This window comes from Hirundo rustica, chromosome 6 (assembly GCF_015227805.2).
Source record: "Hirundo rustica isolate bHirRus1 chromosome 6, bHirRus1.pri.v3, whole genome shotgun sequence".
Lineage (NCBI taxonomy): Eukaryota > Metazoa > Chordata > Aves > Passeriformes > Hirundinidae > Hirundo > Hirundo rustica.
Window position 1 is genome coordinate 11,854,777 of NC_053455.1, and position 13,244 is coordinate 11,868,020.

Genomic DNA, 13,244 nt, shown 5'->3' on the forward strand with positions numbered 1-13,244 from the left:
TAACAGTTCAGGTGTTAAAAAAAAAATGGAATGAAATAACTGATTAACAGTGCTGCAGTGGTACAGGTTAAGAGTATAGAGGCGCCTAAGCAATTGCAACACTCTCAGAATGATTTAAATAAAATCTGGATTTTATACTGAGAAACTTTCAGAAGCAAAATACATTTTTCACAGTAGGTAAGAGATTCCAGAAACATAAGTACTACCTTGAGTAATTATTGTTAATTAACTAGCGATGAGGCACTATTTCCAAATGTGACATTTAAAGCACATAATGTGATTGTGAATATTCACAAAGATAATTAAGTTCATCTGCTTCAAGTCCTTGATTTCAGCACATCTGAAAACACTTCTTAAACTATCATTAGACCTGTAATCAAGTATTTTGTTGCTCAGGAAAATTGCATACCTTTGCTTACCTGCTAATATTGGGATATGTATTCAAATGCCAGTACGTGGCTTTTTTTAAGAAACTCTCCTTCAGGCAAACACTGAGGGGAAAAAACAAAACAAAACACCACCCCTCAAAAAAAAAACCCCCAAACCAAAACAAAAACACTAACTCTGATTGTTTTCTCAGAAAGGACAGTTAAAAAATAATTCCTCACACCAACAGATGGAAACAAAACCAAAATTTCTGGGTTTCCTTAACTGAACTCAAGATCACAAGACTGACATGAGTCATACTTGACTGAAAATATTCACCATCAAGTCAAAGGTACCCCCACTGCACATACTGAGGATACTATTCATGTTAGGTTGTATACTTTCTTCCATCTTCTTAATAGCTAGGTCCATTTCTCTAAAAAAAAGAAAAGTTCAACTGAATTCGGGGATGAAATACAATGTATAACGTAAAAATGGAAAATCAGAAAATGTACCGACTCCATTCTGCTGGAAAAGAAGTTTTAACCATTACTGTCTTCAGAGGCAGAAGGAGTCTTTGATCAACTCTGATCTTGGTCTTGATCGACACTGTCTTGGAGAAATAAACCCTGAAAATAGGGAAAAAATGACCCCAAGAACAGAATGTCGGAAGAGTCATGACTTGGTGTTTTGTCCTTTGTTCTTTTAAGAGTAAAGCTTCCTTCCACTAGAAAAGAGGTTAATGAATAATGTGCTTCAAGATGGAGAAGAAACATTTAGACAGCGTTCTAAAGTACAAAAGGTTAAATCTACTCCATCACTCTCCAATTATTTGACATAGAGGATATTTAATCAGTCAAAACAACAGTGTGAATAATTATGTACTCTAAGGATGTCTTACTGGTCTATATCTCTCAGCCCAGCTTGTATAACAGTTTTATTCTATACCAGAAAACTCTTTCCTGATCAAACTTTTATCAATGATTATGTTTGAAGACAAAAATAAGGCAAAATCTTTCTAAAAAAAAAAAAGAAAAATGAAATATTCTTAAGGTGCACGGTGCCAAGAAACACCTGACCTTGTCTAAAAGCCATTTCCTGCTGCTGCCTGGCTGAATTAAGTGTAGATTTACTGTTCTACTCCAAAGCCCATTGCAAGCACTGGCAATGCCAAGTGCCAGGAGAACAGGGGGGGTGAGAATCTCTGTGCCACAGGTCATTAACCCCAGTCAGCACCCTGCTCAAACAGCAGCCAGCTGCTCTTCACTCAGGAGGGTGGCAGCCTCCAGGAAAGTGTTGGTCCATTCCTCAGCAGCGAAGGGAGAACACCTGACCCCAAACGCAGCGTACATCTCATACAACCAATTCCAGGCCTGGGAAGAACCTCCTCAAGAGATCTACATGTCACACATCTTCCCCATTATCTCTTTCCTTAAACTATAAATAGACTGAGAAAACAAGAAAAAAAATGTTCTATAGTCTCTGGAGATGAACAACATGAGAATTATGACCATGTTGCTGCACTCCTACTAAAGACATGAGTTCAGATAAAACCAATCGTCAACCAAACTATTCAATAAAATTATAACTTGTAGTTCTCTTCCAAGTGCTCAAAGCATGTTTCAGAGAAAATCAACCTACTCGAGATTATCCAAAAGAAGAAATACAGAAGAGTAAAACTTACTATAGATCTTCCTCTCCCTTTCCTTATTCTGTACAAGAACACCAAATTACTCTTGAAACACTTTTTCACAGTTATTTAGCAACCACTTTTGGCAAGTTTCATGAGAAATTATTCTATTCCCATATAAAGTGATCACCAAAATAAAACAGGCTGTGGGAGGTTACACTACAATAAATGCTACTACATTAACATTACTACCACCATAATAAGCATAACATGTTAGCCCTAAAGCAAGCCAGGTTGCCAAACTGGCATTAATTGAAGGCCAAATGGTTCAGTGCACATCTTCAAAGCTACTGGACATTTTAAACCCCCCTGAGCAGTGGGCTACTGCTTTTTATAACAAAACAACCAAGGAAGAGAAGGAATAAATAAAAACCCAAAACTATGTCATTAGTATTTTCTCCTATTTTATTTGTATGACAAGATACTGTCTTCAGACATTTTAGGGGAATAAATATGTACGTTTCTGATGCTCATCACTGAATTTACAGCAAATTAAGAGGAAAGCAACAGCTTAAAACATGTTTTTCAATTGAATTCATCTGCTCTACAGAGCTAACATGTTGGTATTAGACCATATTTACCATAACACATAAATTATTGTATGTTGTTTTCTTAAACTATTCTAAAATCCAAATTAAGTATCTTCCGAATTGTTGCAGAGATTTGTACTAAAGGAGCCTAGAAATCAACACCCTATGTATTAGGTAGCCCAAATGAAAAATCAGAAATTCTCATCCAAAACATCAAATAGTCTCAAGAACAGTCGAGCAAAATCAGACCAAATAGCAAGATTCACACCAACAGAGACTTTGTTTGATGTTTTAGTCATCTCTACCAATCAATCATTTTTAGCTAATTCCCACTATTTACAAGAGAGGTGGGCTGACCAAATGCTAAGTAACACAGCAAGTTGACAAGGAAAGAAAAGAGAGAAAATAGGAAAATGAAAAGAGAACCATTGTTTTTTTACTCTAAAGCAGGCAAACTTTACACTATACACAATGTGCACAAAAAAAAAAAAAAAAAAAAAAAAAAAAAAAAAGGCAATTTGCAAATACTTGTATACATCCAGATATTTAAAATCATCAGTTACCAAGTACTCTATCCTTCCCAAGAGCAAAGTGTTTCTGCCATGCCATCAATTGTCATCTTTTAACATAGTGTGTTCTTTATTGTGCAGAAAGATTCTGGGACAACTACGCCTGAAGTTAATCACAAGTTTTCCATAAACCATTGACTCTAAGGAATATGCTCACAGAGATCACATTTTCAGCCAGCTAAAAGTTATGAGTGTGACTGTAGCTACAAAATAGCAATTGTACATTCATGCTGGGCAGACAGTGCAAGAGAGTAACTTCCCACACACACCAAAACAAAGTGAAGAATTGCCATCTAGTTTGCAGTTAACCTTTAAGAGCTTTGTGACTAATCATTGCACTATGGCTAACCCTGTGGATGTACCTCAAATGGCAAGTTCCTGGAAAACACAGAAGTGAAAAGAAATTACAATATCCTTATAAATCAGCTAGTGATTCAAGTTATCGTTTGTTCTAGAATGTGGAAAATCAGGGTTTTTTTAGCATAAGACAAAGCTAAGTATAGCAAAGATACTTAAATCCCCACCCCTGCTGTACAGTACATATCCACGAAAATTTACTTCAGATACATTAGCTACTTCACACACAGCAGTAGGTGTATTTGGGATGGCATGGTTCAAGCAGAGCAGTTTGACGCACATATTCAAGTAATTCAAGAGAAACATACATTTAATGACAGGTAGCTATTAAGAATTACTTTTAAACCACTAAACTCCCTCCTGCTGCCCCTATGTGGGAGAAGAACATGGCATAAATTTGGCAGCTTCTCATCAACTTCAGAATGCAGTGTAGCGCGTGTAGTAGTGTGTTAAGAATAGCACATGCACTCACAACACCTAAAAGCACAATCCCAGTAGTGGTTACTAGCAGACAGCATTTGTGCCCAGAAAACACTTCAGCAATCAAGATCTTACCAGCAGGCAAAGGAGAAGGACTTCAAATGTATTGCAGCTCTCCAGGAGATAATTAGCTAAATTATTATAGCCATTTATTAAATAATCTGGTTTCCCCTTCATCTCTATGAATCATATTCATTAGCATCAATCACTTCTTCAAGTCCCAAACATTTATGCTCTGTTAAAAGCAGGGATTCCTCATAAGTGCTAGACACCTCAATTTCAGACCTGCAGCACCTTCAAGGCAAATTGCTTTAAGTATCCTCAGCTCCTGACAAACTCCTTTTAGTTTTATGGGTTTTTATCTTAATCTTCAGTTAAACTGTAGCTATCAAAATTCAAATCATAGCTGTTTGTACTGTACCTCAATACTATCATACTTTTTTAATATAAAACTGCCAGTCAGCTAGGGCTACTCATGAACTTTACAGCTTTATATTGGTCTGTGTACATACATAAAATCAGATACCATCGGATACCACCTTCTTCACACAGTCAATGAGACAAATACAACCAAAACAAACAAAAAAGGAAAAAAGGGGGCAATTAAAACTCATTCTTGCACATTATCCGCTGGGAGCACCTGGCACAGCAGGGAAAACAGCTATGGACAGGTTCTAGTGACCCAACCATCAGATGAGTGGTGGCTGTTCATTGGCACAACAGAGCTGGGCACTGCCAGCTGTGCACCCCCTGAGAGCTTATTTGTGCAATGGCACAGAGTAACATCACTGCAGCAGGTCTAAAATAATGGTAGAGAGTTGTACTTAGGGACTCATTTCTACTTGGAGGAAATTACCTAAGCCAAATTTACAGGCAAATTCTTTCCATCCCCAATGTTAACCAGGTGATTTTCTTATTTTAAGAAGTAGTTTTTTGCCATCTTACTGCCCACCCTGACCTGGAGTAATATCTGAGAGGTAGTACACAGTTAGTGATCTAGAACAGCTACTTGAAAACCTGAGCTTTAATGAATCTTGCATTTATCAGTCAGCCTTTTCTTTACAACTTCATTCTTTCAACTAAAAAATAAACCATTTATTATTCCCAAGGCTATTGAGAATGTTAGTAAGTGGGGAAAAAACCAAAAACAAACACAAAAAACCAACTAACCAAACAAACAAAAAACCCCACAAAAACAAAGAGGAAAACCCAATAAATCAAAGCAAAATATTAAAGATCCTTTTCTCTGGAAAACATAGATGCAATCCTAAACCCACTGATGTCAGTGACATAACCCAGTATTAAACACGAGAACTAGTTATTCAATTATGGAAATAAACTATTAATTATGTCAAGCAACTATGTGTTTTGCTAGCAACGAGGATATTTTAACTAGCACCATTTCAGTACCAGCAAGCAGAGTAAGACTGAACTACCTAATTATTTTAATTTCTTCTGCATTGTTAACATAGTGCTAGCTTTAACATGTTTATATGACTATGTCAGCCCTAACCACCTGCACCCCTAACTCCCATCCTTTCCACAGAAAACCAGCCGTGTCCCTCCCTTAGAAGATAAAAATACAAAATTCCATGCACTAGTCACAATGTTCAGAATAAGAAAAATTCTTTTAAAGAGGAAATTATAATTTGGAAAGAGGCAGGAAGACCAGAGAAAAGGACAGATTCCTAATTCTGACTTCAAGAAGCAAGGTGTTACACTGCTGGCACGTGCACAACACACAAGCACATGCAGTCTTCACTATCATGCCCAGTATTCTCAACCCACCACCCAACCAAGATATCTGAGAAAGGCAGAAGTTTTCATAATATTTTCAGGTATGTCCTAGAAGAAAAACAGCAGTTTTATTGAAAAGAATATAAAATAAAATGCTCTCTTCACAAGTACAGTGAAGGTAAAGATCAGCCTTAACAATCTAACCAGCCTGTAGTCCAGCACACAAGCTAGAAGACAAACCCAACACAATTCCACATCAGCCACAAAATGCTTTCTCTTTGAAAAGAGATGATTACTGCAATGAAGCATAGTATGTATGATAAAGGACAGTAAGTCATTAATTCCATAGTAATGAAGCAACTTCTTTGAAGAACAAGGGGTTTACTAATGTTTCTCCTATAATTTATAGGGAATTTATAACAAAGTTGTTTTTATAGAATAAATATACAGTAAAGGCATCAATTAAGTTCTTTCTATGAGGCTTCATCTAAAAATCAAGTGTCAGCAATCTTTGGTACATTCACTGGTATTATGACCTTAAAGATGCAGCTATAAGACGGATGCTAAAAATAAAATCTGCTTTAAAGAAAGCAAGGACGTGAACATACTGAAAAGAATAGAAACATCAGGAAAACTCTTTCTAACCCTGGTGCCAGATAAATCCTACACAACTAATCCCTACAGAACCTGAAAAAGTAGAGCAAAATTTCTCAAAAAGTTGTTTCCTTGACAACATTGACAAACCATGAAGAGTAAGGAATGAAAGTCATAAGATGCCTTGTGGCTTTGTTAGCAGATTTTTTTAATATATAGCAGTATGCAAGATGCAGCTATAAAGTCAGCTTTCTAGAAAAGAAGCAAAGTTAGATTGGTGTTATTTATATTTTCAAACAGCAAAAATATTCAGAATTTCTTAACTGTTACAGAAAAATTGAGATATTCTCATAATATATTACAGTCACTTAAGAACTTAAAGCTACTCCAGCCCATTTTTTTTTCCCAAGTAACAAAATCTTGACTTTTTCACCATCAATCTTACTGACACACCCAGAACTGGGATAACACCATCATACATCTCTCCCATGTCAGCTGACATTCTGCCATTAGACTGCACAGCAGCTGCCCACACAGATCCTGTGTGTAATTGGGGAGCTTACCTTGCACATTATCAGCTCAGCTTCATTGGAGGCACTGCTCCACTGACATCTCTAGCCCTGACTCTCCTCCCTAGCAGGCTGGCTGACCTGGGAGGAGCACAAGGCTTTATCCTCAGCTGCTTCAGAGACACAGTAAACAACTGGAAGAGCTCCCAGTATAAAGGAAGTGCAGAGCTCACCCATTTGGGACAGATGGGTTGCTAAGAAAAAAGTCACAAAAATGCTTTCAATTCCTCATACTTCTGCAAATAGTAACCAAAACTCTTTTTAGGTAACATGAGATAACAGAATCCTTTCTTCCACATCACTGTTAAGGATATTTAGAAGTCATTCTCCATGCTTTTGGATTTCCACAGCAAAAAGGTTTGTGAAATAATACTGTCAGAACAACTGTGTTATCCTGTGCATCTCACCTATGGCCACTCTGCACCTGTTGATCAGTGTCAACCAAATTTCACAGAAGGCCTCCATATTTTTCCCTCAAGGCTTAATCATGCTAAGCAGCTGAATAAAAGTAAGACACTGCAGAAGCTCTAGAGAAAGAAATTGAAGAGGATTTGTAGTCAGACTCAAAATACAGACAGGCTTCAGTAACTTTTATTTTCAAATTTTTTCTTTAAGCAATTCCCAATTTATTTTTGTGGGGGCGAGGGGGAATACAGGCATACTATCTACACTGAAATATCCATTCCACTCTTCTCCCCCACAGCCACATCCTCTAGCACAGCCACACAGGAGTCAAAAATTCTTCACAAGAACACTTGGGGTATCACTCTTGCATTCTTTAAGGAAATCCTAAGTCAGGAGTCATTTCCAAGTGGAAAAAACCTTATGACATCACAAAGCTAAAAACCTCACCCAGAAGCTGAGAGGCTCACTGCATTTTTGCCCTCCCTCTTTTCCTCAAATGTCAGTCTTCACATAAGTGTTAGGATAAATTCTAATCCAAAGCAGTACTGAATTTAGTTCTTGTTAGTGCAGAAGGAAAGAAACAATGGCTTATCAAATCCTACAGAGATGAGGATGGTGCTATTTATACTCAAAGAAACATACTCCTTTGAAAAAATCCTTTGAGGCTTAAGAGTGTGTCAAACACTTAGAACATAATAAAACTATACAAGTCATCTCCAGCTGTGGAATCTGAAAAAGTGAACAAAGGCTTTACAAGGACTTCTGTTTCCTTGACAACAGCATCACTGGAAACAAGAAAATAATTTAAAAAATATATCTCTCTAACAGCAATCTCTGAACATTACCAAGATACTAAAATACACCAAATGTGAAACAACTCTTACCCAGACAAACCTTTGGGGTGAAGAGACCAAAATTCACCACTTTTATGAACTGTTCTTTGCTGATATGTGTCACCAGCTTTTGCAGAACAATTGTGAGAGCTATTTATTACATCCTGACTTGGATTATCATCTACCCATGGCACAACCAGAAGCTGTTTCACTGATGGTCAAACACATTCCTTGCTGCACAATGTTCCTTTTCTTACAAAAAATAAGCATTATGGAGGATACTTCTCATTGAAGTGTGTAGAATAATTTTGTTAGAAGATCAAGGTACACAAAAAATGATGGTATTACTGTGCATGTACCTATCACATAAGTGTCCTGCCATCTTAATCAATCAGTCTTAAAGCCACTGAACAAAATATGCAGAGTTTTAAACAGATAAGGAAAGAAAGCCAGAACCTCCATAAAGAAAAGTGCTTCAGTGTTTCAGAACAGCTGATTTAGTAGCTAATTCAACAAGAAAACAATGGGTTTTTTCCCACATCTAGGTAGGCAGCACACAATATCCAGAATATGAGCATTTCCTTGCCACTTCCAAGATAATGCGGACAACTACTTGTTATTTTTAATATACATTATTTAAAATGTATTAACAGAGACCTTCAAAACATTTTGAATAAAGATTATATGTATAAACAGGATGACTTCCCAATCTGTCATCATCAGCTACAGTTCCAGGAATGTTGCCACAATTAGATTTTAAAAAGCAATCGAAGAGTTGCCGTACTTGAGGTACTAGCAGCATGATAGCTAATTCTGCTTAGTGAACAGGTTGAATCCAGCCTAGCTGTAACAGGGCTACAGCCATCTGACAGTTATGCCTGAGTGTACAGAAAATATGCTGGCAGCTTAAATTTATTCCTTAAAAAACAGACACGCCTGTAACAGAACAACAAGAAACTGCCCATTCCAAGGGAATTGTGTAGAGAATGGTTGAAAACAGAAATATTAGATTTTGTTACTCTGAAGCAGGATAGTGGCCAATATCTAGGAAATCTGTGTTGCCACTATCCGTGCCACACACATATGATGGATTGAGGCTATCGTCTTCTATCATTCAGTCCAACACAACAGGATCAAGAATTACAAAATTCCTGGAATATACTACTGCGCTATCTTTCTCCTAATAGATACAAAACCACAGATAATAAAATACTTTGAAAGTATGATTGAAAATTGTATTTCTTGTGGCATTTGACACACTCCAGGAACTAAAATCTGTACATTAAATTTAATGAGTATGAGTAACATACCACTCTAAATCTAATGATTGCAAAAGAGTCTCAGAAGACTGGAGAAGTATCTGGAAGAAATCTCTTGAGGTAGCAAGTTACAAAGATGAACTACTTAGGAGCTCAGAAATCCCAGCTTGAAAATAAGCACAGACCAGAAGAGGACTTAAAGGCACCACAAACCTTTGACTTATTCTTCTTTACACATCTACTTAGAGGCTGACTCCTGGGCTAGACAGAGCCCTGGTCTGAACCAGTATGGCTGTTATGTACTTAATCATGGGAAGTCAGCAATGCCCCTGTTCAAGAGGCTGGCATTATTAAACTCATTTTTAAAACTTTTACTTGTATAGATAGAGTTGTGACTATATGACCATTCAGCTAGGCCAGTAGAGAACAAAATATGTAAGAAAAACTTGCAACAATGTATTAGAACACAAAGCGCTATTAATACACATTTTGCATGCTCGAGAATTGCAGCATTTTCCTTCATTGATCTTGAGTGAAAATGCTGAAAATTAAGAAATCCTCTGCAACAAACATAACACCTGCTGTGATGCTCTAAATAAAATATGAGAAACAAAAAATTAACAGCTAACTGATGATTATATAAAGATGTTACCTTGAGTTAATTTTAAGGCAATAATAGAATAAAGACATAGGATGCGGAAGTTATGAACAATTGTTAAAAAGCTAAGTCCAGCACCAGTAACTAGTGAAAATGTTAACATCTGTGTGGCTCTGTGTAATGACAAGATTTTCCAAATAAAAGACACTGACTGTGAATGCAGCACTGTGGTTACTGCAATAGATAAGTCTTTCAAGGCACAATCTTTTAATGTTCTCTGCTACCAATAGGCAAAAAGCTGTTTTCAATGGTAACCTGTGATTCTGGATTCTAGATATGGGGCTCTAAATCAGAAATACCTAAACAAGGCCTGATGTTCAGAAAGCATTGAATATCCACACTATGGGAACCAGGCACCTTTAACAGTAGTGATAGCTCTCAAAATTTTTGCCAAAAAAACCCAGTAGATATTAAAATCATGAACACTATTTTGGTGTTTTAGTAGGAAAACTCAGAAATGGCAGTAGATGCCTAAAATTCATTTACAGCAGCTATTCTAACAGAAGGTAGGGAAGAAAACAAATTTAATCAGTTCAGACAACAATGTTTCACAGTCCTTAAAATATATATCTAAGCTAAAAAACATAAGCCACTCACAATACCATTAGAGCATAACCATGAAGAGCAGCACTGTCACAGCAAGACCTCCCCTACAAATTTAAAATTTAGCATTAAATATTCTTCTATAAATGCTCCAGATTTGAAGAACTGTGGGTAATTTGCAATGCCTATCACTTCTCACATGGAGTTCTATCTCATTTTCAGGTCTCTCAGAAAACTCAGGAGTTCTGTTATACATTTAGCAACACATGCATAAACTTGTAACTTTGGTCTTTCAACAAACAAAGTAGGGGTAAATATTAAAGTGCTTGAGTCTTCAGAGGCAGTTTAGTTCCCGTCCCTTTCTAACAGGCTGAGGTGCCCCATCTGCTGGTAGGAGTGTTACTCTAAAGAATTCTGCCCCCCTGCTGATAACTGATACTTTTTTCAACTTTACCACTTGATAACTGTTTGAGGTGTTTTAAATGCAGCAATACAAAATAAATCAGATCAAATACTTTTAAAGAAACCCATAAAATGCGCTAACACATTTTGTTCATTCCTAACCATGCAACATACTTTGACTAAATGCTTCCGCGGATCTTTCAGCCCTAACCTATTCTTCAGTCAATAGAAACTGAAAATATCAACTCATTTATTGTAAATACTTTAGCACAACTTACACTGATTCATAAAGATGTCAAAGTGCACTTTTCAACCTGAGAGAACATAAATGGAAGAATGTTCTTCTCTCCTGATCTAAACAGGATACATATGCATACTTTAAAAGTAAAAAAGCACATAATCAGTTCCATATACACATTTGAGACATGTATCTGTGTGAGATGAATGACTTAGTCATCGTAATTTAGATGGGAATAAAAAAATTGTGATCACTAAGGTAAGTAAACCAAGTGTTTCTTCCTTCTCCATGCCAATTAAAAAAAAAAAAAGAAAGATAAAAAAGAAAATCCTTTCCTACAAAGGAAAATTCTTAGCTTGTGATGAAAGAGGAAATTATTAAGCACATAAGAACAGATAAAATATATCAAAGTGGCTAAATACTACACAAATTGAGCACAACTACAGGGTTCTGGTTCAAGCACCACTTAAACTACCAGTCATCTCAACTTAAAACCCTCAGTTTGGAGAAATCCCCACTAACATTGGACTCTTCAAAAGATAGATGTCTTAATGCTTAGGCTGAGTGTAAGGACTGAATCCAAGACATTTACACTTAAAAATAGTCACAGTTATTCCTGTGACTAACTGAAAGTACAGAATTCTGAGGGTCTGAATTGCCTCTTGTCTCTGCTCATACAGAGACTTTAGGCTTTTAACTGCGCTTTGAGTTTTACCCAAATCAGATGTTGAAAGTAAATCATGCAAACATCCTGAGTGTCTGCATATTCCCATTAGAGGGAAAGAGGACACACATCCACTGCCTGGATTTAAATGAGCAATTCCAAGCAGGTGTTTTTTGGGGAAAAAAAAAATAAAATAAAATACAACCTGTGTGAAGTTAAAAGGATGAGGAAAAAGAACAGCTGACCTGCATTTTCAATCAGCTGTTTTATGCTTATACCGGAAAATGGACAAATTCAGGCAACAGTAGGCAGCCAAAATCAATTCCCAGAAGGTAAAGCAGCGCTGTCCCAGTCCCCAGGGATTTGCGCGCTCGCGATCCCAGGCAGGGAGGGAATTTGGGAAGCGAATGCTCGGTGTCACCGCGCCCTCTGCTGCCCAGGACCGCCCGCGTGGAACAGCGCGGCAGCGACCGGGCTCCCTTGGAAATAACAGCAAGGGGCACCCACATCACTGCCCCTCTGCGAGCTGCTTCCAGGAGATAAAGTGTGCTTTCTGATACTTCCCAAGAGCTACGTTATTCCTTTATTCGTTTTTTTACACCTGCATGCTCTGAAGTGTTGCCAGCACTAATATACTTCATTTATATTGAATTTCCAAGGTTTGGGGGACCTAAAATGGTCAGATTTCTTAAAAAAAACAGCTTTACTGTTAATGACTGCTTCCAAGCAGGCATGGTAACACCGATTCAGAAAAATAATTGTTCTTTATGCTCAGAAGATGGACCAGACAGGCCATTATTTCAACTTTTTAATAATTTTATATGGCTGTAACAACTTAGATCTTAGATTTTTATACTGAATTCAACACATCCGTGACTTCACTTGTCAGTAAAATGAGGCTCTGGAACAGTCAACAAACATTAAGCAGATGATGTGACAATTTAAGCAAAAAGGTCAAATTCAGCCATCTGAACATCAATATCATCTACAATCTAAATTTACACTGCTTGCTGCTTAACAGAAACACCCATCAGCACTTTTTGCATATCTTAGCCTTTTCCTCCTAAGTCTGTTATATCTGACAACAGCCAAGATATTGCAAATATACTAAAGATGACTTGCAAGGAGAAACAAAGGTACGTTTTTCCTCCATCGAGTGTTTAAGAAAAAGAGGTTTAAGAACCCTGGGAAAGAAGATGGAGGAACTACGTTGGTATGCTGATAACAAGGGATGTTCTTGTCTCTATTAAGGAAGATTTACTAAAGTCATGAATTTTCGAAGCAAACAGATAATTGTGCCTGCCATGGTAAATATATGTTAGATACAATAAAGCATGTCTTCTACCAAAA

General features: G+C 37.1%; 1 protein-coding gene across 1 annotated transcript in view; it reads right to left on the bottom strand.

Annotated features, from left to right (window-relative positions):
- Positions 1 to 13,244, bottom strand: part of WDR25 (WD repeat domain 25) — a 60,792-nt gene that overhangs the window by 41,943 nt on the left and 5,605 nt on the right. The gene's annotated exons all lie outside the window — the stretch shown is intronic.